The sequence below is a fragment of the Zosterops lateralis genome (assembly GCF_965231275.1).
Source record: "Zosterops lateralis genome assembly, chromosome: 9".
Classification (NCBI taxonomy): domain Eukaryota; kingdom Metazoa; phylum Chordata; class Aves; order Passeriformes; family Zosteropidae; genus Zosterops; species Zosterops lateralis.
In genome coordinates, this window is record NC_139769.1 from 5,503,985 (window position 1) to 5,531,799 (window position 27,815).

Here is a 27,815-nt window from a genome sequence, read left to right on the forward strand (position 1 = left end):
TTAAATCCCCTTAAATCAGTTCAAAAGTATGGAAAACAAATATACAAATGATATGGAGCCCTACAGTATCTTTTTAGAGAGAGGGATATATTTGAGTATAGAAGCTTAACTTTTAAGTCCCTGAATAGCTCCTAGAATATTTGTCACTGCCACGTCTTTGAATTGGAAGAGAACAATCTGCATTTTCTGAGATGGAGTGAATCTAGACCAGCTTTCTTCTTTCTCTTTATCAGGAAAATACTCCAGCATTATTCCAAGCAAGATGAGCACTGCAGGCAAAGCCTCATCAGCATCCCAGTGAAAGCCAGTCATTAACAGCCTTTTGCATTTCAGGATCTCTATTCTCATTGTGTGTTTGCACACTGCTTATTTCTCTATGCTGAAGGACAGCAAGTAGGAAAAGCCCTTTGGAACTGAGTCTGCAGGCAGCATTACTGTGGCTAGGAGGTGTTTCTGTCCCCATTCCTTTCCATGTCACTCTTCTGTGTGTGACCCTTTGACATTTGCATATGGCAGGAGTCAGAGACAAAACAGTGAAGGATTTGCCTGCAGGAAAGTTGACTGTGCTAAGAAAAGGAGACTTTGAACCTGGGTTATATGCACACAGTCTCAGGGGTGAGGCTGGCTGGCTCTTAGATTGTGTGGTACAGAAATTATGGTCTCTGGCTCATGGCAGAGAAAATGGTCCCTGAAAGACTGGGAAATCTCTGGCACAGGGAAAAGTTTGTGCAGAAGCAAAATCTTCTGTGTGAAAATGAGGTGTTTGAGACAGTAAACAGCATAATTCCCTTGGCAGTTTCTAGCTGTCACTCCTGGAAATACACATGTTCCTAGGATAATCTTGTCATCCTGCTTCCTTCATGGGATGCAATGATATCCCAGATGTTAGACTTGCTCAGGTAGCGACTCGGTGCCTCTGAAATTGTTTTCCTTCAGATTTCTCAGAAAGCATCCCTGAAATGTTACTCTGTTGATGTCTCCCTGGACTTGCTGAAGTCTCAGGAACCATTTTTTCCTCTCTGAGTCAGAAGTGCCATTCTCTAGCTTTTGATCTTTGGCACTTCTTTCCTAAATTCTATGGCTTAGAGTTTATTTTAGCATTTCCTGCAAGAAAGACTCCATGACATTGCTATGGTTCACCTGGGTGTGAAGTGACACAATATATTATTAGGAGAAAGAATGGGGAAAAGAAGATTTGGCATGTTTGCATTACCTGATCTTTTGTCTTAGTGCTGCCCAGAGAAATAGAAATGTCTCTGTAAAGAACAAAACCAGGAAATGTTTTTCTTAGTCCTTTTTTCTGATACGTGTGTGCCAATACACCTGGGGTCTAGGAGCTGATATATTTGTTGGTGATCAATATTTGTCGTGAGCCTACCAGAGTAACTTTTATGTTGCTATTGCTGAAGGCTTTAAAGATAATCCAGACTTTGCTAATTTTCAGCCTTCTGTGTAAAGGAGGCAACTGGGAAGATGCACCCATTATCCTTGCTTGGAATCCCTGGCTGGATGGTTCCCTCATGGACCTGTCCTGGCTGTTGCTTCCAAGGCTGGCTCTTCCCCTTCACTCCCAGATGCAGCAGTGCAGCTGCTTTTGGGATCCCTTAGGCACTGCTGTACTATGCTAATGCAAAGTTTCTCCTTCTCCACTGTATCCCTATTATAGAACATCACCATCCATCAAAGCAGTGGTGGAAAGAAGCAGAATTGTCTTAGGTTTGGTGCAGAAACATAGTTTAACAAAGATTTAGATAATCTATTTTTTTCCTTATATTGTGTATTGCTAATCAATGCCGTACCTTCTACAATAATCATTAAAGCAAAATAGGTGAAACTATTCCAACCATTTAGTGAATTAACCTGTTCAAGGAATATTTTCCAGAACCTTATAGCATATTAGGAAGGGCTTTGCAGTGATGATAGAGTGCTGAGTATTTGAGAGAATGTACTTTCCTTGCATCAAGGCTGCTTGCCTGATGGGATTTCTTGACATGGGTTTCAGCACAGCTCAACTTACATTTGTAGAAGTGCACCTGCCAGAGGGGATTTGATCCATTACATCTCCTCAAATGTGCTTTTCTTTGTTTCTCACCCAAACTCTTCTTGAGTGGCATTCAGGGCTGCACCAGGTACCTCGTTATTGTCCTACAAGCATAGCTGCTTCTCAAAAGTGATTATTTTTTTAGTGTTGGAAGAAACTCTGGCATCTAGACTGAAGTTAACTTATTTACTTGCTCTTTTCTCTTGGAGAGTAGCAAATTTTGCTTAGAATTTTCCTTTTTCAAGCAGGACTTCCTGGCTCAGGGGAGACTCCAGAGGAGCAGAAGAGTAGGGAAGAGTGGCTTCCTGAGACCAGAGCTGTGATTTATGTTCTCTTTCCTCCTGAACAGGTTTAGGGGTAAAATAGTTGGATCCTAAAACAACATTCTCTGCTGGGAGTTATTCCACAGTTCCATGGAATTTCGAGAGGGAGTTAAATCCTTGTGCTGACACTTGGTATCTTCTTGTAGCCTTGGCTGTGGCACTGCCTTGATAGTGCAGGAAATGTCAAACCAGAGATCTGTGGAAGGGGGAAGTATTCAAGGCTTAGTTTTTTAATGCCTCATTTCTCACTTATTCGATTTAAGCATGAAAAATTGATTCCTTTTTGTTTTAAAGGTTCTCCTATAAAGCTGTAAGTCTGTGAACAAGCTCCAGAGCTTTGGCTGATAAATCAGTGAACCTCTCTGGGACTAGAGATGGAACATGAAGCCTAAGAACTGTCAGGGAGAGATGCCCAGGCTGGTGTCCATGAGATGTGCAGGTACCTCAGGTGCCCAGAAACTGGGTAAAAGTAACCCAGTTGAAATCAGAGGCTGGAATGGCTGCTGTGGTAGAGGAAAAATGCATTGAGGGGGAAAAAGGAGTGGAAGGAGACTTAACTCCCTGAGGGATGTGAGAGCAAGTAAGGTTACTAGATAGGAAATTGGCTTCTCTGGTAAATTTACCCTGCTGTCACTTCTACCATTGCTGAGCTGTGGAAGTTTTACAAATACACCTGGTAAACAGCACATATAATACGTGTGTTCATTATTTATAATCTGGCAAAGCTCACAAACTGCTTTTGCATGAATGCAGTTGGTTGATGATTGTGTTGGAAGCTTCTGTGATGACGATTTAAAAGCTTGTACAGCGATAAACACAAATCCTGCAGTGCTGTGTGTTTTAAAGTCCCTATTCTCAAACTGATCTGATGTTGAAGGACTGAATGTAAACAGCTGTGCAGGTTTCTGTAAAGCTACACTGGTTTACATCAACAAGGGTTGTGGCCTAAAATACTCGGGTATGTTTAACACAGTGCATTTGTCCAAAAATATGATGAAAAGTCTCTTTGCAGTGCCAAGAAAATTGTCCCACAAGCAGTGGAGCGCACTCAGTCCATCATTGCCAGTTCGGTCAAGGCTGAATAGCACCCGACAAGCCCCAGAACTGGGTAAATGCCTCTGTAATTTGTCTTCTGACACTGCGCTGCCTGCAGCTCTGCCAAGGAAATGGAAAAATGCGGAGAGAGCCCTGAGCAACCCGTCACAACACAATGAATCCATCTTCCAAAACTATTGTAACTGGGATGCTGCTCTCCTCGCACATGCCAGCAGCTACAACAAACCAAACAAAGCAAAGCAAAGGCAACAACCCTCCTCTTTGAAAGAAACAAGGGAGGGGGAAGTCCCACGATTTGATATTTTGTGAAAGTAGCATAAACATGGCAGTTTGTGCAGCAGGATTGGGAAACAAGAGGCAAGTCTAGATCCATGTGGGCTCCTTGCTTCAGGTCCCAGTTTTCATGTGCCTCTGACCAGCAAGAACTCAAGGAAGCACAGAAGATTTTCCTTTCTGGTCGTGTTCTGCAATGTGCACTTTATTGTGCCATACATCCCAGCACAGCTTAGGTGAAGTGGAGCAGGAACTGCCCATGCAGACAGAAAATCTCCATTGGCACCAGTAGGTGAGGTGCTGACTTCACAGGGAATGGTCTATACTGTGTTATTTTCATAAGTATGAAGTTGAGGAGAACTCAGCAAGAGGCTGTTGTTGAAGCTCAGGACCCTCAGAGTTTGGATGCAGTACAATTGCTTGCTTTGCTTTGTGTCATGGACACGTAGGGTCACGCCAGGGATCTCCTGAATCTCCAGGGTGCTTTGAGAGACAATGCAGCTTTCTGATCGTGCCACTATATAATGTCCAAAATCTTTTCCTGTTTGTGCCATGTTTCCTCTTTATTTTTTCCTTTTTTTTCAGACATGTTATTAAATACAGTACTTTTTATTCATATAAAGTAGATTTTTTCTTCCGATAAATACGTTCTTCAAACAGAACTTAATGGCAGAAATTTCCTGAGCAAAAATAAACCACATAAGCTGTGCTAGTGAAAAAACATAGCTCTTTTCATCTTCAAAGCACTGTGCAAACTTTAAATAATGGTTTTGTTTTTTTTTTTAAATCAGGCCTGTGAAGTATGTATTAATGTTCCAGATGAAAGATGGGAACCAAGAGGGAGGTTAAGTTAAAGTTGTTGGGATCAGAGCCAGCTTTGCATACTCTCTGGGCTGCTTGGACCTATAGAATGTGAGGTTCATGCTTATTCACACTCCTGCCAGTCTGCAATCATAGAATATCCTGAAGTGGAAGGGACAAGGATCATCAGTCGAGCTCTGCACAGACACTCCAACAATCCCATCCTGTGCCTGAGAGCACAAGCATTGTCCAACAACACTCCTGGAGAGCTCTGGCAGCCTTGGGGAGCCTGGTCAGTGCCCCACCACCCTCTGGGGAAAGAATCTTTCCCTAATGTCCAACCTAAACCTTCCCTGACACAGCTTCATGTCATTCCTTCAGCACCAGAGAGATCAGTGTCTGTCCTTCCACTTCCCCTCATGAGGAAGCTGTAGAAATTATTTAGATGTAATAAAACTTACAGGGTGGAGATTCACTAGGAATAAATTTGTTTAGCCTTACTCAAGTGCCGAGGAGCAGCACCATTGAGCAAACAATCCTCATTTATTACCTAGTTTTGAATAATTAAGATAAGAAACTTTCTCCCTATTGGAAAGAAAGTAAAACACAAAGGATCCAGTGTGCTTTGTGCTGCAACCCAGGACAATCTGCACACTCAGGCTGACACACACAGAATTTCATTGTGGGATTTTTCTTTTGTTGTTGTTGTTGTTTCACTGGGGAATGTTTTTATTGCTTTGGTGTGAGATGTTGTGCTGTCCTTCTCTACAGCAAAGATATGAATGTGGCCTTGGTGTTGCACTAATGACCAATTTACTGATTTACAAGCACAGACCAGTGAACATGATCTGTTGTAAGTGTATAAGAACTTGTAATTGATATTAGTATTTGGCAGAACACGGAAATCTAAACATCCCTCATTTAAGCCCCACAGCCATTGCTGGCAGTGTCCGTCCCTTAGTCCCAGTGCCCTGGGAATTAGCAGAAGCAGTTCAGAAAATGTTTTTAATGAGTGTGTTAAACAGCTGAGAATGTTCTTAGGAGTGGAATAAACCTGCTTGGCTTTGCCATTGGTATTAACTGTTCACAGGAAGTGTTTCTAGGACGAGGACCTTTTATGGATGTTAAAAAATAAAATGTATTTGGAGTTTTCAGGCTCTGGAGAAATCTCAGCAATACCTTTAGGAATGGTTGTGTGATATTGCAGTGTGGTGAGTTTATGATGTCCTGGCAGCTGTTAGGGTGGCTCAGCATGTTTTGATGATAAAGGCTGTTTGTTCCAAGCATGGTAACACAAGCAGCATTGTAACTTAACAATTTAATTTATTTCCTGACTCATTCTTGCAAATGTTACAAGGCAAATAAGAAGGAAATAGAAAATTAGGATAAGATCTGGGATATCTGAAGTGAGAGATTTTGAGTCCAAAATGTTATGCAGGTGCCAGGCAAGTACATTTGAACTAAATGAAAAAAAAAAAAAAAAAAAAAAAAAAAAAAAAAAAAAAAAGTTGATTTATAGAAGCAACTGTTGTTTATACACAGGTCACCAAAGGAGCACATTATGGAAATTGGCAATAAATTAAGATGAACCGAAGGCAGGAGATGGGATGAAAGAATGAGCCTACCAGAGTAATTCAAGCACAACCCAGTTGAAAGGTCAGGTTATTGAGTGGTAGCTACTGTTCCCATGAGATCAGGACAGAGGAAGGCAGCCAGATGCTTCCCAGATCCTGTTTTATTGTCAGGAAGACTTAACTTACTAAGGAGCAGGATTTCCATCTGCGACTTCAAATGGATGACAGGGGGTCCAAAATGCAGCCCATGGTCTGAAACTGGCTTCAGACATTCCTTGTTTTCATAGAGCACTGCCCACAGCTACAGCTGGGCTTGGCAGTCACTGCCCCCAGAGCTGTACCAGGAACATCCACTGACAGGAGGGAGGGAGGAGGAATCACTGCCCCTGAGTCTCTCTGCTTTCCCCAGGCTTCCAGTGAAATTAATAAGCAATAACAGGTACTTGAGCATTATAAACAGTGACCACTTTTGGACAAGATTGTCTGGAAAGTTGTCCTCTTTTCTGTTTGTTTTGGTTAAACTCAGCTTCTGATTTGCCCTGCTGCCTTCTGCTGTGTTTTGAATTATATCTTTCAGACTTACCAGGAATGAACTAGTTGCTAATCTTCAAAGAAAGTCTTTAAAAAAAGAAATTGCTTTAGGAAATGCTGTTGAACATTGTTTATGTGCTTCTGTTTTTCTCATCTTTTCCCCTGGACAAAAATCAATATTCCTTCCTACTGGTAAGAGGATGTAAAGCTACAGCAGGTGTTGGCTCTCCAGTGCATACAGATGAAGAAGGAAAAAGGACTATTTGGGATTGATCTTTTCTCAGATTTTCAGAGGAATGTGGTATTATTCTATATTCATAGGCTGTTTGATGGTTTGTCCTCTCATAAATAGTTTAGAAGCAGCTGAATTTCTAGTGCAGGTAGATTGAGTTTTTGGGGGTTTTTTTGCTTGCTCCTTACATTTCATGTGGAAAGGTCTGCAGAGTATCTTACTACTTTTGGATAAAGGGTTCCATGTGTTCAAATGAGAGATTCCAGTGTTGTGTAATGCACACATATTTAAAGAACACTAGTTATTTTATAGCTAAATTAGAAATATTGAGACATTACCTTGTTTAACATCTTCCTCTTCTGTGCCTGACTTTGAATTGTTGTCCTTGACATGGAATATATAAAATTCCCTAGCCAGCGTGCCCTTGCTGCCCAGCACTGTGGGAGGGCTCGGAGCAAGCGGGTGATCCCTAAAAGGTTTTAATAATGTATGAATGGAATTAAAGTAAATGCAAGTAAAAATCTGACCTTTTATATCTAGAAAATTACAGACAGAGGCATCCTGGGAGAGGGGGTTGATATATGGGTGCCCTGGGGGCAGGGAGAGAGCTGTGTGGGTGTGATGTTACTGTGCTCTTGACCTACTGCCTTGTCCCACTAGAGCCTGGAAAGCCCCGGGGGGGGAATAGCAGCTCTCCTGCCCCTGTGCAGCCCCACTGAGCCCCAGGGTGGGATATGGGGGCTGTGGCTGCTGGCAGAGGGAGCAGCTTGGAGACCTCTGGGCTGTGGCTGCTCCAGAGGAGGTTTGTCCCTGCACAGAGTGGATTTTACATCCATGAACTCTGGCCAGGGATGGTGGGGGGGGCACAGGGAGACTCCTTTTCCATGACTCCTTTTCTTCTCCATCTCTCCCAGCCTCTCTTGGAGCTGGCAGCACGTTGCTGCAGAGGAGCAGAGCTGGTGGGCTGGGGATGTGTGTTCACAGGCTGGTCCTGCTCTGCTGGGATTTCTTCCTGGGGACACCTGGCATCCAGAAAAGGGAGAAAACCTTGGGGCAAGGCAGCCACACAGTGGGGGTTTGGATGAATGGGATGCCTCCTACATGTCACTGATTTAGGGCTCTGTTATGCCCTTGGAAGTTTAGAGGATGATTTTCATTTTTTGTTTCTTTCTCTTTTTTTTTTTCTTCTTATTTTTCATGGTTATTAAATATTTTATTGACTTTATAAAAGATGATCACAAAAATTTTAGCTAATAAAAAGACTAAGCTGCAATCTAAAGCTTCATCCTGGCAGCCTCTTTGCTGCATGAATAAAGACTTGGCAGTGTGGCAAGTTGTACAGTAAAATCACTCTTAAGAAATAGCAATGAAAACAACTAATAAAAACTGATATAAACCTCTAGTTTTAAGAATTAATTCAAATAGAGCAGAAAACAATGCATAATTTTCAAGGTGGTGATTGGAAAAGGGTGGAAATATCACTTTAGGCTTACAATTTTGTGTTCACATAAATCAAATTTAAGTAGTCTCTTATTGCTGACTATGGGAAAACTATTCCAAGTTGTAATTTTGTTACATGTGTTTCTTGTGAGTGGTTTTATTAGTTTTTAGATAATATCAAACCTCTAAGGATAGGCCTGATGCTGGAATAATTGTAGATTTTCTCTTGCTCTGCTATTTAAAACTTTAACCATTTTGATCTCAAAGCAGAAATGCTGGTCCAGAGGAAAATGGACTTTGACTGCAAGATTCACAGCAGGGTTCTATGGCTGTCTTATTTCACTGCAGATAAAACACAGAAGAGGCCAGATTTTGTTCTCCATTTGAGCTTATATAAATTCAGATTAACCCCTTAGGAACCTTCTTCAGGCTGTTTGGAGGCACAGCATGACTTGGGGAAGCAGGAAGATTTTGGCTTGGCTTTTCATCAATATTTCCTGAAAGAAAATCAATTTGAGCAGTGTCTTCCAAGTAGCCAGTTGCCATCATAAGTTATGTTTTAAATATTAGTGACTGGTCTTCATTTGGCCTTGGAGGGCTTGTGGAGAGGACAGTGAGGATTTGATCTCAGTCATGAGCCTGTGATTGAACTGAGTTACCAAAGGACTTGATGTTTTCACAGAAAACTTGATAAGCCTGAAAGCTTCTTAGCAACTATTTATAAATTCATCTGTCTCCAGAGTAACTTTTTACCCTTGTACATAGTGCATCTGGCTTTAGGGGAGAGTCAGATTTAGTTTTCAGGAGGCTGCCAGCAAACCAGTTCATGTTTGCTGTACGGGACCAGTCCCTGTTGACAAGTCCTTCATTTGGATTTGGGCACTTTGAGAGTTGTAGCCTTAGACCTGTGCCTTGCCTCTGCTTTCTGTGCAGCAGCCTGGGAGGGACTGAGGAGCCACTTGCTGCAAATACTGCCAGGAGGACAACCCTGAGGGGATCTGACTTGGCTGCAGGACCCAGAGGTTGTGATTCTCTGCAGTGCTCCCAGGCTTTATGTGCATTTGCCACGTTTCTCCTTGATAAACAGCTATTCCAGTGTCAGCAGGACTTGACGGAGTTACTTCCATGGCAGAAGGAAAAAAATATCAGTGTAAGGCAGCTCCATTACATAACAAAGGTTATCTGGAGACACAGATACTCTGAAAGTCCCCTCTGTTCTTTTCTATTTCCAGGGACAATCAGCTTATTCTCATTTTAAGAGCTTACTATCAGTTCTGACCCATTTAAAATTCACCTGCCAATTGAATTGTATGACAGGACCTGGCTGACCCAGGAACAAAGGGAAATGTTCCTATCTTTTAATGAACTGCCACAGACCGAGAGCTGAGAAGAAAAAAGGGAAAGAATAGAGTCAGTTCTATGAGAAACAAAAACTTTTTTTCACAAGGCAAGGAATAGGAGCTTTCTTAGTAAAATATTGTAAGTGGCTTTGCTCTATTATCTGGTAGCAGCTTCACATCCTTGAATCATTTATTCTTTCACAAGAAAGGAAATTTGTAAGTGGGTGTTTCTCTATGCATAGGCCCCTTCCCTTTTCTAATGATGAATCTGCCAGCCTGTCCCTCCCTTCCAGCCCTCTCCCAACAGAGAGCTGGGGGCAGAGGATGGTCAGTCTGTGCGTTTGCTGCTTGTGCAGGACACAGGAGTGTCTCTGGCATCAGAAGGGAAGTGCTGGCCAGTGGCTGTAGTTCCACTGTTAAATGTATGGCCATTTGGAGAAACATATGCTTCCTAAATTCCATGCCTTCATTTGTCCCATGTTTAATGTTGGTTGGGGTTTTTGTTTGCTTTTTGGGGTGATGGTGGTTGGGTTTAGACATCTGTACTTATTAATAATTCATTTAATGATAATTGCCACATGCATGTCCAGGATACCTGTTAGGTGATTATCTGACCTGGGACTGAGCTGCTGGGGACTTGGCAGTGGGTTTTATTTCATTATTTTGCTTATTCTTTTGCCTATAATAGCTAAAGAAAAGTGAACACCATCAAAGTCAGTGCGCAGTTATTCCCCTGTCCCTCCCCAGTGCAGGTGGACTGTTCCCTCCGTGTTCCTTTACCAATTCCCTTTCCTTTCCCAGAGGCAACTAATGGAAAAAATGTGCACACAGACAGCAAATGGAAAAGTGACACCACTGAGAAAAGATACTGGGATTGAAGTTCCCAAAGCCAAGTACTGTAGGACAGAGTCATTAGAACAGCATCATTTCTGACAGTAGTAATTTAAAGTTCTTTGCTTCTTTAGGCTTCCTGAGGGATTGGGGTCTTTTTATTCCCATCTTGAGACAAGCAGTTGGTAATGGATGGATGAGAACCAGATAAAACAACTTCTCCTTAAGGGCTGTTCATTGTAACTGTCACGTGGTGGAGAATGGTGGAGAACTTTTTATGCTCTTTTTAATGTTTCTTTTCAGAATGAAGATTTTAATTGATTCTGTTAAGTCTCACCATTATTTACCAGTTTGATGAGTTTGTGCATCAATTCTAATTGGTACTGAAGTTGATCATGTTGTTGCCAGTGGCTTACAAGCAGAGCCAGTCACAGCTCTATCCCACTTCTAGGGGGCTTAAAAGTGCCTTTGGTTTGTGCATGTGCAGCATCTTCCTCCCATGGTGTGAAGCAGGACATCCTGGAAAAATCCTTCCTTCTCCCATCTCCAGACAATCAGAACAAGACATGGCCTTTAAGGAATGGCTGGTTAGGAGGGAGAGTTTTTAATGCACAGGCATGAAGAGGGTTCTGTTGTTTTTTTAAAATAAGCCCTTCTTGGATTTCATCAGTTGCTCCCAGGTGGGCAAGGAAAGGTCTGATAATGAGAGGTTGTCTCCCCCATCATCTTCTGTGGAATGATCAATGTCTGAAGTGGTTGTGGCTGCAGAGTCCCACTGGGCAAATTGTCATACTCTAACAGAGGCTCCTGCCTGGTCATGCGGATTTTCCAACAGGAATTCTGCCTGGCAAAAGAAGGAGAATTTTTACTTGTAAGCTGCACTTTATGAATCTGGTAGGAAGGACTTCACCTTAGCAAGGGAAAGATGGAATAAAGTGGCCAAGCTCACATTGCCCTGCTTTTGGTTCTGTGCAGTTGAGCTGTTGCACTTGAATCATTAAATGTTCTTGTAGCCAAGCACTTGATAAAGTGTCACAGTGAGAGGGAAAATAAATTGGGGTGAACACTTCAGCAATTTCCAAGCAGTCATGTGAGTTATGGACAGCAGGACTTCCCTGCTGGCTTTCATTTGTGGGGATCTACAAAGCTGCCTGAGGGTCCAGACCTCCTGTCAGGGATCTTTCAAGAGTCTTGCTGGAGGAATATGGAGCCTAATAATAAATTTTTAATTTTTCATGTATCTAACATAACAAATAAGAACATAAGTGGCTGTAAATGCTCTGGTAGCTGAGCAGTTTATTTCACTTTCTGTCATTCTCATTGCCCCACTGCTTGCTCTCGAGGGATCCAGTTCAAGGTGCTCCCCCCAGAATGCAGGGCTTTGGGGGTTTTGTTGTGGCATTTTTTTTTACAGTCTGCATGAAGATAGGACAGCTGGAGAGGAAGGAATTTGGCTGGAATGCTCCTGCCTCTTGCCAGGTGAAGTTACCTCCTGATGGAAGCATAAAATCAAGGGCGCCACTGGTTTCCTCCTGAAGAACTGGCTCTGACTGTTCTGGCTGTAAAGTGTTTGGGACTTTCCAGTGAAAAATGCTCTGAAAGGATAAAATACTACTGTTGGTTGCACAGCTTTAATGGTGGCTGCAGCTTTTGGTGTTTCCCACCCCTCCTTGTTCTCAGGTTTCAGTCTCTGAGCTCCTCACACATCTAAAATTTTAGTTCTGTTGCCCAAGTCCTTACAGTCACTCTTGCTGAAGCTATTTGCTGATGTAATTTTTCAGGGCAATAATGTAAGTACTGCTGTGCTCAGTTTATCAGCATTTTTTCAAAACAATTTGTACACCCAGAGCATTTCTTTAACACTGAGTTTTAAAAATGCCTCACACATCAGTGCCAAAGGCAAAAGCAGGTATATTTCTTTCTCTTTTTTTCTTCTTTCTCCCCCTTTTTTTTTTTTTTTTTTTTTTTTTTTTTTTTTTTTTTTTTTTTTTAGTGCAGCTGTTGGAAATAAAGCAAATGCAATGCACAGCTCCAGGATTGTTTATAACCAGTGTCTCCTGGCACCCAAAGCTGCCTGGCTTTCTTACATGTAAAGTTTTGCCCCAACATCAGGCCTAATTTATAGTTGATATCCAGGACAAGGAGAAGTCAAAGGAAAAGTGATGTTTCCTAGGGAATGAGAAGCCCTTGCCTGGCACTCATGAATTACAAGGCTGAACTTTTTAATGTGTCTCTCCTCCTCCTTTTGCTCGGTTTTGTTGCTGCCTCCAGTAACATTTTTCCTGACTATGGTACCATTGACTCCTGTGATAGTTTAATAGTTTCTGCTGTTTACACAGTTGTCACTTAAATTGTTGTGATTTAAATTTGCATGCAGAGTTGGTAAGTGCTCAGAGTTTACGGTGCTACCCCAAAGGTAATTTGTATTCTGGGCGCTGGAGTTGTCTTGGTAACACTTAGGTGACTGGAAACCATTTGCAGAGGGGAAGTTTAATCCTGACTTTGCTCACAGGTTCCAGTCCTGGGGATCCCATCCAGGCTGGATGGAGTTTGGTAGTGACAAAACCTTCAAACTTTACCTTGTGGCCAGGGCTCCATAGGGTCTTACCTGTGCTGCTGTTTAAAGAAGACTTGGGAGGGACATTTGTACCTTCATTTCTGACATACTGAGCTGGAGGATGCTGTTCCTTCTGCTAGAGGCTGAATTCTTATCTCTGAAACTTGGTTTTTGGTTCTGATGCTACTTTTTAATTTCTGGAGGGTACTGATTAGCAGGGGCTAAAGGTCACTTGTTGCACTGCAGTATATGTGATGTAACAGACTTAAAAGATAAAAAAGTTAATTTAAAAAGCCAACTTATTGCTTTAAAATTGTATCCACAGATTATTGGTTTTAGTGTATGTTAATACTGGGGACCCAGAAAATTACTGGAGTATTGTAAGTTTAGCACTCCATACTCTAGTAGCCAGGCATTTACAGACTGCTGTTTTGAATGATCTAAAGTCATATTGCTGATTTTTTTATTGCTGAAAAGTGTCTGGTACTTCATTCTGGCTGCCCTGGAGAAAAAGAATTGGTACTTTTATCACCTACAGGGACCCAGTACAGAAAAGCATGAAAGCATAATAAAACAGTCATCTCAGAGATATTTTCATGGCCACTATCTCCTATGAATCCATTCATAGCTCTTCTTATGAAAATCACAGTGACAAAACACTTAATCAGGAGACAAATGTTGATACAATGTCTTGAGTTTCTGGGTTTTCTTGCAGCAAAAAGTACGTTTTCTGTACTACATTTAAATCTGGACTTAAATAATAACAGTGCATTACTGCAATACATCTTGGTGAAAGAGGCTTTTAGAGCTAATTCTCAACTGGAGCAGCTACAGTGACTTCAGAGCAGACAGGCAATTTCTCACACCAGCTGAGGGCACGGTGCACGTTGGGTATTTGGAATTACAGGCTGAAATCTGCGGAGCTGTTTCTGCATTGTGCAAGAAATGCTTTCTCCACTTGTTTTCCTTCCTTTTGTGAATGAACCACAGGAGAGTAAAGCCAAAATCTACTTTTGTATTGCTGGAAGAAAGATTGAGGCTTTGGTAGTGACTTATCTTAATAGAGTCTTCTCCTTTTTATATCTCTGGATGGTTTCCATAGGTTTTATATAGATTAATCACTTGGTCTCATGGTAAAAAAAAGTTAAGAAATAAATTAGGAGGGGGGGGAGGAACTAATCATCATTGGGGTAATTATATCTATGGATGTCTTTGGCTTATGGTACTTGATCTTTCAGCAGTGTTCATGTGGGACTCCATAAGCAGTAAAAAGTTCACAGTTCCTTAAAAATTTATGTTCCCTTTATCCTCATAAAACACAAGTAATCACAGAACAGTTTGGGTTGAAAGAGACCTTTAAAGGTCACCTAGTCCAACCCCCTGCCATGGCCAGGGATGTCTTCAACGAGATCAGGTTGCTCTGATTCCTGTCCAACCTGACTTTGAATGTTTCCAGGGATGGGGCATTTACCACCTCTCTGGGCAACCTGTACCAGTGTTTTGCAATGATGTAAAAAATATCTTTATTATATCCTTCTATATTCCTTTTATCTTATATACTATACAAAAATTCCTTATTTTTTTAGACTTGTGTCTAAGTGCACACTCCAGGACACGTTTGGTTTCTGGGCTGTGACATCTCCAGGTTGTGTTCAGCCTCACACCCACCAGCATCCCCAAATCCTTGGCAGGGCTGCTCTCAGTCCTTCTCAAATACCTTTGGAAAATCAGTTCAAAGACACAGGAGACTTCGTTATGCTTGTCAGTCATACTTTGTAAAGTTATGTTTTAAGATGCTTTTTTCTTGCGGAGTCACGGGAACTGCCGATGAGCGTGACTGCTTAATAATGGAGTGAAAAGAAAAACTCCTTCTGAAAGCAGAGAAATCTGTCTGCAGCTGATGCTGTGCTACCAGTGACACAGGGATTGCTTATTTAACTTCACCTCCTCTGGGTTTGCTTTGGGATCATTTCCCCACAGAGCACTAACGGATGGAAATGCTGCACAGGGCCAAAGGCAGGATGCTCCATCCTCATAGCTTTGTTGCATTTGGCTGGAAGGGGTTTGGTTGTCTTAAATCAGGGCAAAACTCAATTCATCAACATCTCCTTGCACAAAGGGGGAGGGTTGTTTGTGTTTAAAAGGCAGCAGGCAAATTGGTTTCTCTTTGTCTTGGCCTTCCTGTGCTATTGCCTTGCTGCTCCTCCATCTCCAGCGAGTCTCCCGGGTCCTTTGTTGCCTCCTGCTCATTTCCATGGCAGCCGATCCCGGCGTGGCCGGTCCAGGCCAAACAGCACCAAGTGTGGATGAGCCACAGGGAAGGAAAGGGCTGAGTGTGGGAGCAGGGCAGAGCAGGAGCAAGAATGGAGCCCGTCACTGGGACTGGCTGTACGTAATTGCATAAATTCCATCAAGTGCATCCCATGGTTTCAAGCCCCTGGAAGCTGTAAATAATGTGTTTTAATTAATGGGTTGCCAGGAGCTTTAAAGGAAATCAGATTGGACCGAGGGCTGCAGAATTCGGCAGCTGTGGTGGCTGGAGCATTATGAGCACTTTGACTAACTGCTGGTTGTTCATTTCATTTTAATTAAATGACTTGCAGAGCTGAAAGCTCCTGCCATCCTCACCTGGTTACTGTTGAAATCCATGATGTGTGGAGCTGGGGAACTGGGCAAAAGTGGTTGACAATAGCAGGGGAGAGACTCTCTGAAGGCTGTGCAGGGCTGTTAACTTCAAAGTCACGCAAACCACAGCGTTTCCTGTAGGGCATTTCTTTGTGTGATCCCTGTGGTTTGGATTTTATGTTTTCTGCGTGTGCAGTGCGGTTGGTGGTGACCAAGAAGCCTCTGATTTCCACCCTGTGTTAGCCGAGCATTGGGGCTGGCAGTGAGAAAGGAGCAGTTGCTCTTTGCAGACGTGCAAAGTTCTGCGGAATGACGTGTGCTCTACGCCTGACTCATGTAGCATTTGGTAACACGCTGAGCTGCAGAAATGAGCAGAATGAGCAGTGTAAGGGCCACTGGAGGGGAGTTTTTAATGCCTTTTCCTGTCAGTATCTCCCAGCACAACCAGGGTTAGGGACTGTCTCTGCCTCATTTTCTCTCAGTGTGCACTGAGGTTAATGGCGCTACTGTGTGGTGTGGGGATGTGGTGGAAAGGAGGTGTCAAAGATGGAGCTGTGCCAGTAGAAGTGGGAGCACAGAGGCACCTCAGATGGATAGATAAAAGGGGATTGTCAATCCCTGGTGGGGTCCTGCTTACCAACAATCTGCCTGCTGCTCCGCTGACCTCGGATCACAGCAACTGGAGAGTAAGGGGAACTGTGCCCACTCAAAATGTTGACATGGTTCCACCATCTGCTTCTACTGTATTAACTTTCCTGACTAATTGCATGTGTGATGCTGTGCCACATGGTAGCTTTGTTCTTTACATCAAAAGACAAAGCTGCTTTGTGTTTCCTGTGGACCTTTGAACCACACTTGCCATTGAAGGCCCTGTCAGTGTGACACAGTGGCTGTTGATGTCTTCTTGCCCTGATGATTAGAGAGCTCCGAATAAGTGATCTTGGTCATACTTGTTAATAGGTTAAAGGCTACGGATGCATGCATCATAATTTCCATGTTGTGCCTATTCAATTCCCATCCCTGGGGTACAACTATTTAATATTGCAATGCACAAAAAAGCATTTGACAACACCCGGTGACGGGTGAAGAGGTTTGTGCTCAAGTGGGGGAGCTGCATGACCAATGCCCAACTCTTAACCTGAGCCTTTGCCTTAATGCAATGCAGGAGCCCATCCGCTCGTGCTCCTGGCACAGCACTCACAGACATTTGTTTGGCGCTGTTCCGCCGCAACAGACTTGGATCAGAGGATGAACCTGCTGTTCAGTCTGAAACGATGCTGCCTTTGGAGACGGGCTTGGAAATGCTTTTGTGTGTGATCCCTTACAATTCCCAGGGCTCTGATTCAGTGCTCTTAAAAAGCAAGATTTCTGGCAAATTAGTCGTTGGATACAATGAGTGTGTTCTTTACAGAGCAGCTAATGGGGCTGTAGAAAAGGTGTCTTCACAGGTGCATGCACAGGGACATCTGTGGCACTGGTTTGGCTAAAGAGCATTAACAACCAGGCTCTATTTTATTTTATTTTTTTTTTAATTATCTTGAACATTCCCAGTGCATTGCTGCCCACTTAATTATCTTCGAGTTCTTTTACTATAGCTATTGGTATGATATAAGAAAGCTTTCTGTAGTGTTTGTTATGGCATAAGAGGTTTCTGTGTGTATTTTTGGGGTTTGTGGCATTCCAATTGTTACTTTCCATTTTCTATTTTTGGTGTCTGAAGGAGTTACATATTTCAGGAGTAGGGAAACTTTCTAAAATAACCCTAGGAAAAAATTTTTACTTCGAAAGTGCCATCATTTTGTTAGTAACAAAGTAAATGGAAAAAGGGAATGAAGCTGAAAATACTAGATTTAAGTCTTTAGAAAAATCTCTGTTCCTTTTATTGACTCTTCGTTTTTCCAAGACACTTCAGTGGGTATTTTAATTATGATATTTTAGCCTCCCAGAAAGTAAACCATGACACATGGGGGTTTTTCTTAACTGTATAGAGAATTTTTTGCATGTTTTACCCTGCAACTTATTGATTAAAGTAGTACCAAAAGAAAAAGAGCAAACATCGATCCAACATTAAGCAACTGGACCATGCGTAAATTGACATAAAATACAGTGCTGCTTCTAATAAAAAATGCATAAATGCAGCAGAACCAAGCAAAATAACAGCTTCATTCCTCTTCCTGTTGGCTGCCAAACAGAATGCTCAGGTGTGTTGTTGCCCATGTAATTCCCTAATTGAGAGTACAAACCCTCATTGCTTTTCCCTACTGTCCACCCACATGGATTTGTGCATTGAACCAGCAATTCCTCCTCAGGCATCCCAGGTCTGTTACACCTCTTGTATCCCCTCTCCCTATTTCCTACCCACACAAGGCATCATTTTGCCACTGCGTGGATTGAGTCTTCAAATCTCTGATTTAGTCTGTTGATCCTGACTCCTGCCTTTGCTTTTTTTCCTTTTTTTTCCTTTTCTTTGTTTTCCTAGAAATTGGGAGCTGTGCCTTGACTTCTGTTGGGTTTCTGAAGCATGTCCTTAGATTTGGATAATTGGCATGACAGCTCAGAGATACATGTGCTGTTAGTCATTACCACATTTTTGGAGACATAAAATGCTCGTGCATAGGACTGTCCTGCACGTGTGTTTTACTGTGCTTACAAACACAGAGCTCGCAGGTGTAAATATCAGGTTACTGTTTTTTCCACACAGTTGTAAGGATCAGTATGCAGCCTGGACCAGGGCCAAGTTCTGCAAAACAGGATTTAAACGGTGTTTGTTTCTCTTGCTGTTTTAAAGGCTGATTTGCAGAGGAAGTGACTTTGCCTGCAGTTCTGGGGACCCCCAGTGTGTAATGGTGCTGCTCTGCTCTCAGTGGCAAAGGTGGCTGCTGAAATTGCTGCTGCTTCCCAGCAGATGTTCTGTGCTCTCACAAAACCTGTGAGCTGAGCCACAGGGCTCACACAGCTATGTCAGGGCAGACCCTACCAGAGCAGTGACAAATGTGCAGCCAGGGGCTGAGGCTTGCCAGAAATGCCTGATGCTGATTTGAACCCTGGATCACGCAGCTGCAGTGAAAGTGTGACAGGGAGTTCATTGTACCTGGCTCTGTGCAGGGTTTAGTGCCCCTGGTTTGTCTCCTGCGTGCAAACTTGGTGTGAAATTCTGCTGGAGGTGCCGTGTCTTGCTTTGGTGCACTTTAACCTCACGGTGTGTACACTAAATTCAGGCAACAAGAACTTAAATGCCGTGTCCAAGCTGTGAAAGGCAAATTCTGCACCTGTAAACTCCAGTGGTGTAATGTTTCAATGTGATAGCACGAGCCAGGTAAGAAAAGGTGGCACATCAGGCTTCAGGGGTATTCTTTGCTGTCTTCTCCACTGGTCTTGGGGATTTCCTTACCACCATCTACGAAAAAGGAATCATGCTTAAAACATCAAACAAAGCAGAGAGCAATGACTCTGTAGAGAGGGAGGCCTGCGTTTTTCTTATATCTCACTTGGTGAAAGGATCTGTGTTCACATGTCTTTGTCTTTTTTCTCTGTCCATGCTCACATCCCTTAACCTAATTTCTCTAAGTTTCTGAATATCTGAAGGCAATTTTAGCCATAAAATATGGCTGTTCTCTTTTCCCTGGTACCTGTCTGATAAGCTATGAGCACATGTGTAGGTGGGAAACAAAATTGCTCCATGAACTCAACCACTTCTGCATTTCTGTCTTAATATATTTGCTCTCAGAAATAGCTTTCAGTCTGTTTTGTCCTCAGGAAACCTGGATTTTGTCACTGGGGCATTGACTCAGTGCACCAGGGACTTTTGTCATCAGGGGCTTCGGTTTAGGCTGAGGGTTATAAAACCTGGACTGAAAACAGACATCATAGGGTGTCATAAAAACATCTGAGATCAATTTTGCACAGAGACCACTGAGACCAGTAATTATTATGGACTTTTTGGGGATGTTTCATCAGGGTAGAATATGGCTCGTGGTGTTCAATTCCCAGAAATAGAAAGACAGAATAATATTTAGTGCCTCTTGAGGAATTTGTGGACGTCCTTCATTGTGCAATAACATACATGTAGTTGCCACCCCAAGAGCTTCTGTCTTGCAACAATGTCTTGCTTGTTAAAAGAAGGCAAAACAAAACCCAGAGACAGGCAAAGCTGGCAATTCTGTCAGCAAAAGTCAGTGTGGATGAGCTTCAGTCAAAGAAATATTTAGAAACAAACTGGAAAGTCAGAGCATACCAAATCCTTTGAAAAGGTCATGACTGCAGCAATATGGAGTTCTGGAAACACGTTCAGCTCCCACAGCAGAGCGGTGGCTGCTCTTTTCCTCACACAGGAAATCTTGACTTGAGCATAAGAAACGGTGACTGTGCCATTAAACGTGGAGGGGAGATGTGGGCAAGCCCTTGGCTGTGCCCTAAATCTGCTGCAGGACTTCTGGGATGTCACTGAATGCCTCTCTATCCATGTACCTGCAAGGGAGGACATGGCTTGTGCATTTCCAAGTTCTCAGATCTCTTTAAAGACAGCAAGTTTTTTGATAGCCCTTCCATTCAGTGCTACCTTGTATAACCTTTGTTCTAAGAAAAAAAATCCATTTGCAAAAGGCAAAACCTTGTCTATGCACTTGGCAGTCTTCTTGTCACTGTTGCTGCTGGATGAGGAAGAGCCTGGATGAGATTTTGTCGGTGGCATGTTTTGACACTGAGTGGTGGGTGGTTTCTCACACCTGCTGCTCATGTCACACAACAGTGAGGTTGATTGGTGGCATCCAGAGGTGACTGCAGGCTGGACAGGGCTGTCAGCCTGTTTCTGAGCAAAGCTGGAGAGTATTTCAGATGCTGATAGGAAAATCTGGCCCTTCTTCCCCTTCCTCTGCAGAAAGAGAGCATTTTCCAATTTACAAGGACAGTGTGGGGGAAGATGGTTGGTTTTCATGTGGGTTTTTTAGTTGTTTTTCAAATTCCAGAGACTCGAACATTGAGGTGATGGGGGTTCCTGGAGAACAAAAATGAGGAAATTATCACAAAACTGGGGTTTGTACAGCTTAAAAGATGACTTACGATTTATGAGTGGATTTTAACAAAATGGAGAAAGCTGAGGGAAGAAAGAAGGGAGCAGATGTTGCAGGGAGCCTTGCCTGAAGGAGTGTGGGGCATGTTCCTCTGAAGGGAATGAGGCAGCACTTGAGCTTTCTGCCTGGGCTGTTCCCAGCTGTGAAACTCCCTAGGACAAAGCCCCAGAGCCCCAACTGAGCCTTCAAACCTGCAAGGAGAAGTTGTCCTGAATACCAAGCATATTTTTGACAGACCTCTAATGCTCTCCAAGGATCACACCAGTCCAAGTGGACTTTTTGTCCTTGATTTCTCTTCTGGGAAGAAGAGAAATCCTGCTTTTCCTATTGATGAAACATGGTTTGTAGGGACATGTGCTGCATTCATTTGACCAACAAAATATTTGGTAAAAAACAGAGCAACCTTTGAGCATACAGCCCCTTTTTAAAGACTGAAATGACAACAGCAACCTGAGGACAGGTTGGGGAAAAATATTGTTCAGTTTTACCTTGATTTATGTGAGTAAATTTAGGAAGAAAGGCCTGTATTTATTAATTGAAGTTATTTTAATGTTATACCTGAAAACAGTATGTTTTTATAGCATTCTGCTTTTCATAGGTTTCAATTAGATTCTGCCATTTTCTTTACATTAAATTCAATATTAAACGTGAAAACAGATTTAAATAATTCTTAATAGGAGGCTTATACATATTACCATTTAAAATGCACAAAAAGTGGATACCTTTGATTCTAATGAAAAATCACAGGTGACATCTCTTTTTCTTCTTTTAAAGTGGTTGGTTTGATTTGATTGATCTGAGGGGCTTCAGGCTCTGCAGCTGCATGTTGTGGTTACTTGAGCAGCAACTTCAGGCAGCCCCAAAGCCTCTGACTGGGCTTCTGTCAATGGGGTGTTGTTTTCTGGGGCTGTTTCAGGGGGTCTTGGGGAGAAGTTTCTTTAGAATGTGTTTCATGTGGAGTATCAAAGGGACACCATGGTCTGTGCCTGAGCACTGGCTCTTTGAGGGGATCTGATTAATCTTGCTTTATAAAAGTAATTGCCTGCTGAGATGGCAGAGTCAAAAGAAGTGGCCAGATTCAGAGAATGGTTAAATATTCCCTTTCATTACTTCAAGGTGTCCTCAGTTGTATAAAAATAAAAAGGACTTGATGATCCACATCCACTAAGGATTTCCTGGTATTTTGACTCTGGGATCTTCTCTTGTTGCCATTTTCTAGCTGCAAACCAGCACATTCCTGGGATTCCCACACTGAGGATTTGGCAGCGATGGGCAGAGGTGCTGTGAGGGGTCAGGCTCCCAGCACAAGGTGTTTGGATGCCTGAAGCAGGGAATGCAGCACCTGCTGGGAGCAGGAAACCTCTCTGGGGCACACTCTCTGTGACATTTCCTCCTTTGCAAAATCAACAGCAGCAGCTGAGAGGACTCGGGCTGCAGATCTAGGTTGGGATTTTTAGATCTCCTTAAGGACAACCAAGACATCCGTGGGGTATAAAACCTGATCAAAGGATTTGGGATCAATAGCACAGATTCTTTTTGAAGGGCAGGGATGCTGTTAAAGGATGTGGTTAGGGCTCAGTCTCCTGCTCCAAGTGTTTTCTGAGTTTGGGAGTATATATCAAGTTTGTTTTCAAATTTTTATTTTTTTTTTATCGTTTTCTTCTGTTACTGGGAATTTCTATTTGGGAGTGGCATTTGCAGTGTCCTGGTGGCTGTGTTTGTGATTCAGAAGGTTATAAAATGAGACTTATAAACTGAAAACAGACTGAAGCTATAAACTGAAAACTGTTTGCTGTTGAGTTTTGTGTAGCCCAGAAACTTTCTCGAGCTGAATCATGAGCACAGCCCTTACCTTTCTCTGAAGCAGAAAACCTCTTTGGGCCAAGCCAGTGATGGAGCTGGGGTGTGTTTTGCTCCCTGGATTGATGGAGGTCCTTAGGAGGCACAGAGTGACCCATAAATGATGCATTTTGTTCTGGGAGGAGCTGGCTGCTGTCCCATTACCCACTGAGCTGTGGTTGGCACCTCTCAGGGCAGAGTGGTGCTGATGGGCTGTTTAAACTCCTCAGTTCCTGCAGTGCTGCTTCTCTTCTCTTCATATGGAGCCTTCTCAGGGGCTCTGATAAGCCACTAATCAAAGTTGCCATTGAAACGAAGCCCTGTTTTGTGGATTTCAGTGTCTCTGTCCTACCATCATCTCCTCATTATCACATCCTACTGGGCTGTGCTATTTTATTGCTGCAGAAGGATCACAGCAAAACTTGCATTGTATGGTTTTTTCACTATATTTTGTTAGGCTTTTACAGCAGCTTGGGTGAAACTGTTTTCTGCTAGAAGACTGAATATTGGCTGCCAATGAGAGCAGATACACAGTTTGATGGGAAGTCTGGTGTTGATTGAGAAATTAAAATAGGAGCAGGATCTGTGTAAAGGAATGAGGGTAGTGGAACAAATTAAACCAGTTTTCAATTAATTTGGTGTCTGGGGGTTTTAATCCCTAATTACCACCTTCCCTTTTCCATATACCCACCTTGGGGTGAGATGCAGAGTCTGGGCTGCCCATGGAGCAGATCAGCCCCACTTTCTGCCCTTATCTCCCTCTGTGGAACTGTGACTTTGATGTTCTCTATTCAGCTCCCAGTCTTATGAAACTTGTGGGATTAGATTTATTTTTCACATCTTTCTCCTCTGTTAGAATTGGTGGAAGTTGGCCAAGATTTACTCAGGGGAGAAAATGGGGAGGGGGCAGAGTTTGCAGGGTCTTTGTGGGTTAACACACAAGGATGCTCTCATTGGCCTGGTTTTCTGTCTGGATACACAGCTCAGAGTTTGAACAAAACCCTTTGTCTAAAAATCCTGTGTTTAGAGTGTTAGAACTATGTAGGGTTCATTGTTTCACGGGGGAAAAAACAAACCCTCGTTTTCAAGTGTCCTTTACAGGCAAGTTGTAGTAAGAAAATATGATTTTTAATGTGCTTTTACATTAGTGCTGCTGTTGAACAGCTACACAGAACTGTTGATAAAAGAGAAAACGTGTTCATTCTATTTTTCAGCTGTTGGTAGCAAGAAATGAAACTATTTTAGATCTGAGTATTGCTTAATATTAAAGATGTGCAAAATAGGAATAAACAAGGTGTAAATTGGAAATTGACTAATGGAGGGCCTGGTGTCTTACAAGGAGTAACTGGAAAGATCTACCAACCTTGTAAAGCCTTTAAAACTGAGGCAAAAGTTAAGTGAGGTTAAATGAGGTGACTGAGGGCAGTGGGAGGATGTTGGCTTTTATTAGAAAGAGGAAAATAGAGTAAGTCCTGGACTTTTCCATTAGATTCAGATACCTTGTTTGTGTTAGGGTCAGGGAGTTGATCTTTCAGAAGTAGGTATTTTTGGAAGTTGGAAGCCACATTTACATCATCCAGTCCCTGCTCCTAGCCAGTAGAAGGCTTGTTCCTTTCAGTGTATATTTATTCCCTCCAGTCTAATTAAACATGTCCCAGTCACTGCTTTTTTATAAATTCACTCTGTAAATGTTCATGTTCTAAACCACTCTCCCTGGGTCCCTTGCTTTTAATTTGCTGCAGGGATGACCCTTGAATCCCTTCTTGCAGTTCCGGATAAGAGATGTGAGTAATGGAACAGAGAAGGACATTTTGGAAAATGAGGGGCCGTGTTGGGTTTGATGTGGTTTTATTTAAAATTCAGCGTGTTAGGGTTCTATCACCGCTGGGTAAAATGGAAACCTTCTTTCCCTCTTCCCTTGCCTTTCTTTCTGGGAGAGGAGAAGCAGGAATGCCTGACTTTACCTAAGGCCTCCTTTGGGGAGCTGCCCAAGGCATGTCCCATCCCCTGTGGGAGCTGAGCCCCATGGTCACACAGTGGAGTTGGTGACAGATCTGTCCAGTGGGAAAGGAAAAGCAGGAGCTGAAGGCAGATGAAGGCAGAGAGACTCTTTGGTGTCAGGGTGTGCAGGGGAGGGATGAAAGGCTCCAAACACACTCCAGGAGCCGAGTCTCTTCTTCTCTCTTCTTGTTCCAGGGATGGCTTTGCCCCCCAAGGAACGGGGGCTCAGGGATGCTGGGACTACTCACTCCTGTTTGTTTATGTTCATTTGGAAGAGACATGTGAGCAGAGCTTTGCCTGCTTACGGCAAAGGAAATGGATCTCAGGGGGACAATTAATTTTGCTTGACTATTTCTGAGCCAGGTGAAGCCGTAAAATGAACCCGTGTCCTCCCCATTGTCTAAAAGGGATGCATTTATTTATTTTACATTTTAATGCACCACTGGCAATTTATGGCGTGAGCCTCAATGAATTATTGATAGAAGGAAGGTGTATAACATGGGAGATTAATAAAAAGGATTATCAGGCTTCAAAAAGAAAAAAGGAGGAAAAAACAGAGAGCTGATATTTTAATTAACTGCTCCCTGTCTGCATTGTGATCCCAGAGACATGAGGATTGAGCGCCAGAAGGGAAATCTGGTTGGAAATAAAGTGATTCCTGTCTTGTATTAGAGGTGAGAAATAAGACAGTGCTTCAGTATTCTTGCAGTTTGAATAATCTGGGTTGCTGTTTGCAACAGAAAGTGGAGTTATTAGAATTGAGACGGTCTGCAGAGCTCTGACCCAGTGCTGGAGAGTAACAGTAGTAAAAAATAATTGCAAATAAAAGATAATATTTAAAATATAAATAACAAAAAGGAAAAAAAAAATAAAATAACAGGAGTAAATATAAGAATCATAAAAAGGTTTTGCTCCCCCTCTCTTAATCCTGTTCCTTGAAGAGATTAGCCAATTTAGATTCAAACAAAGGCCAAACACTTTTGTATGCTGCTGATTTTTGTCATGGTACTGTTGGACCTTCAGGAGGGTGTGGGGACATGGTGACACTTCTGGATTTGGCCACTGCTGGTGAGTGACTGTGCCCAGCTTCATTTTGCCAAAGGGAGGGAGCACATGAACCCCTCCGTAGGGACACCCCAGGACTGGCAGTGATGCTTTACTGCCCTGTGTGAGCCCTAGGAAGGAACTGCTTGTGGTGCACGAGGAGAGCAGTGGCAGGGAAGGGACAAAGCCATCATCAGTGCCACCATCTGCACAGCTGGCTGTGCCACTGCTCCCTGGGGCTGGCCCCTCACTCCTGCATCCCCCTGTCCCAGAAATATGTCAGACTCTGAGACTGATGGCAAAAGGAGAGGTTTGCTCCTTGCACAATAGTAGTTCTATTGCTATTTGGATCTCTAGAGAATAAGTTAAAGGACAGTTTTGCTGTGGAAAGCAAGGTATTAGGGCATTGAGAGAGCAAGTACAAAACAAAATAAATTTTAAAAATTAGGTTTCTAATGTCTCCAGTATTACACTGGTCTCTCCTTTCTGGATGGAGCTGTGATTGTTTCATTTGTAGATGCCACAACCTTCCCCTAAGAGCAGATACCAACATTTTACCCAGTTTACCTTCCCAGCAGGCAGGAGAGTGCTCTCACCTCAGCTGTGCATGGGTATTCATTAAAACTTGCATTGAATACCCCAGCCATGGTGAGCAATAGCCAGTTTCACAAGCTTTGGATTTCTAACAGGAGATATTCAGCAGAAAGTCTTTTCCCTCTGATAACAGATGTACAATGTCTTTGGATGATGCTTAGTATGACTGGTGTCTTGTAAAACTCTTGGTTTATATGGAAATGGTTTTTCTATTCTATATTATTCCCTAATATGTTTCTGAATGGCTGAAGAGAAAATTGAAAATGGTCCTTTTTTTTTTTTTTTTTTTCCCATTCTCCACAATCTGGTTCATTTAGCAACAGAAGGGGAGTAAATGTATGTTCTCTTTAAAAAGTGCATCCTGAGAGATTGTCCAGCTGCTTAGTGGTGTTTTGCAGTGTTTTCCTGCTGGATGCCTGCTCAGGGAAGCTGTGTGTTTTGTGTGCTAGAAAATGAGTGCTTTATTTCAGCCATGTAGGTCTCTGCAGCACCTCACACACAAACACTCCATGTTTCCTGGGTGGGCATGTGAGTGATATTGAACATGACTCCCTTCCTGACAGCAGCTCGTGTAGGAAAACAAGAAAGGAAAGGAAAAGATCAAACCCCAGAGGCTTATTTGTTGTGTTTAATGCTTTGAAAATGTTTGCTGGAGGAAGTATTGATGTAGTAATATGTGTGCACAAGACTTGTAAGAGAGAATGGCTTGGCAAGCCCAGGTGAGGGCAGCTAAGCCATAGGACAGGTTGCCCAAGGAGGTTGTGCTGGCTCCATCTTGGGTTTTTTTTCCTTACCAGACTGGATAAAGCACAGAGCAGCCTGGTCTGACTTCAGAGCTGAGCCTGTCTTGAGCAGGAGGCTGGACTTGGTGACCTCCTGAGGTCCTTCACTACCTGAATTTTCCTGTGATCCTATTAGGCTGTGAGCAGCTTTACAGGGGGAAGAGGCAAATCTCCCTGCCAGCACTTCCTGTGCCAGTTGATGGCTAACAAAGGTACATACCAGTTAGCCAGAGAGCATTTCACTTCAGTGTGGTGACACTGAACCCCAGCCCTTGCTCAGGAATCAACAGAAAAGCCACTGAAGTCACCACTGCCAAAACAGTGAGCAAGTGGTGTCAGGCCTGAAGGGACCAAATATATGTAGAATTTTCTCTTTGTGCCACAGTGGGAAGATGCTGATTAGAATTGCAGAGCTCATGGTGCTGCACCACTGGCACAGAGGAATAGACCAATTAATTGCTTGAGTTCATGTCTTGCATCTTTCTCAAGCCCTGGATTAATGGAAGCAAAGCAAAGAGCGTGGAGTGGTTGACATTTAGTGAAATGAATGTTAGTGTTTGAAGGAGTGCTTTATGATCATCTGCTATGGTGACAGATGTACTAACAAGCCATGAATAGATGGCATAGATAGAAACATTATTATTTAGATTATAGTGATAAAGGTGATACTTGTTTGCCTTGCCTGTCTGTAAATCATGCAGCTTTCAGTTCCATCAAAGCAGCAGCTTTTTATAGGAAAAACCTTAGAAAATAACCTTGAAAAGGAACCATCCCATCAAAGTTTTTTGAATGGCTGGAAAAAGACATGGAAGAGTGAATCCTTACCAAATAATGTTCTAGTGAGAGGAAACACCCATCTATG

The 27,815-nt window shown here is 42.8% G+C and overlaps 1 protein-coding gene across 1 annotated transcript in view; it reads left to right on the forward strand.

Annotated features, from left to right (window-relative positions):
- The window catches only part of LRP8 (LDL receptor related protein 8), a gene marked incomplete at its 5' end in the record, with an annotated part of 170,039 nt that overhangs the window by 76,727 nt on the left and 65,497 nt on the right, over nucleotides 1-27,815 (forward strand). The gene's annotated exons all lie outside the window — the stretch shown is intronic.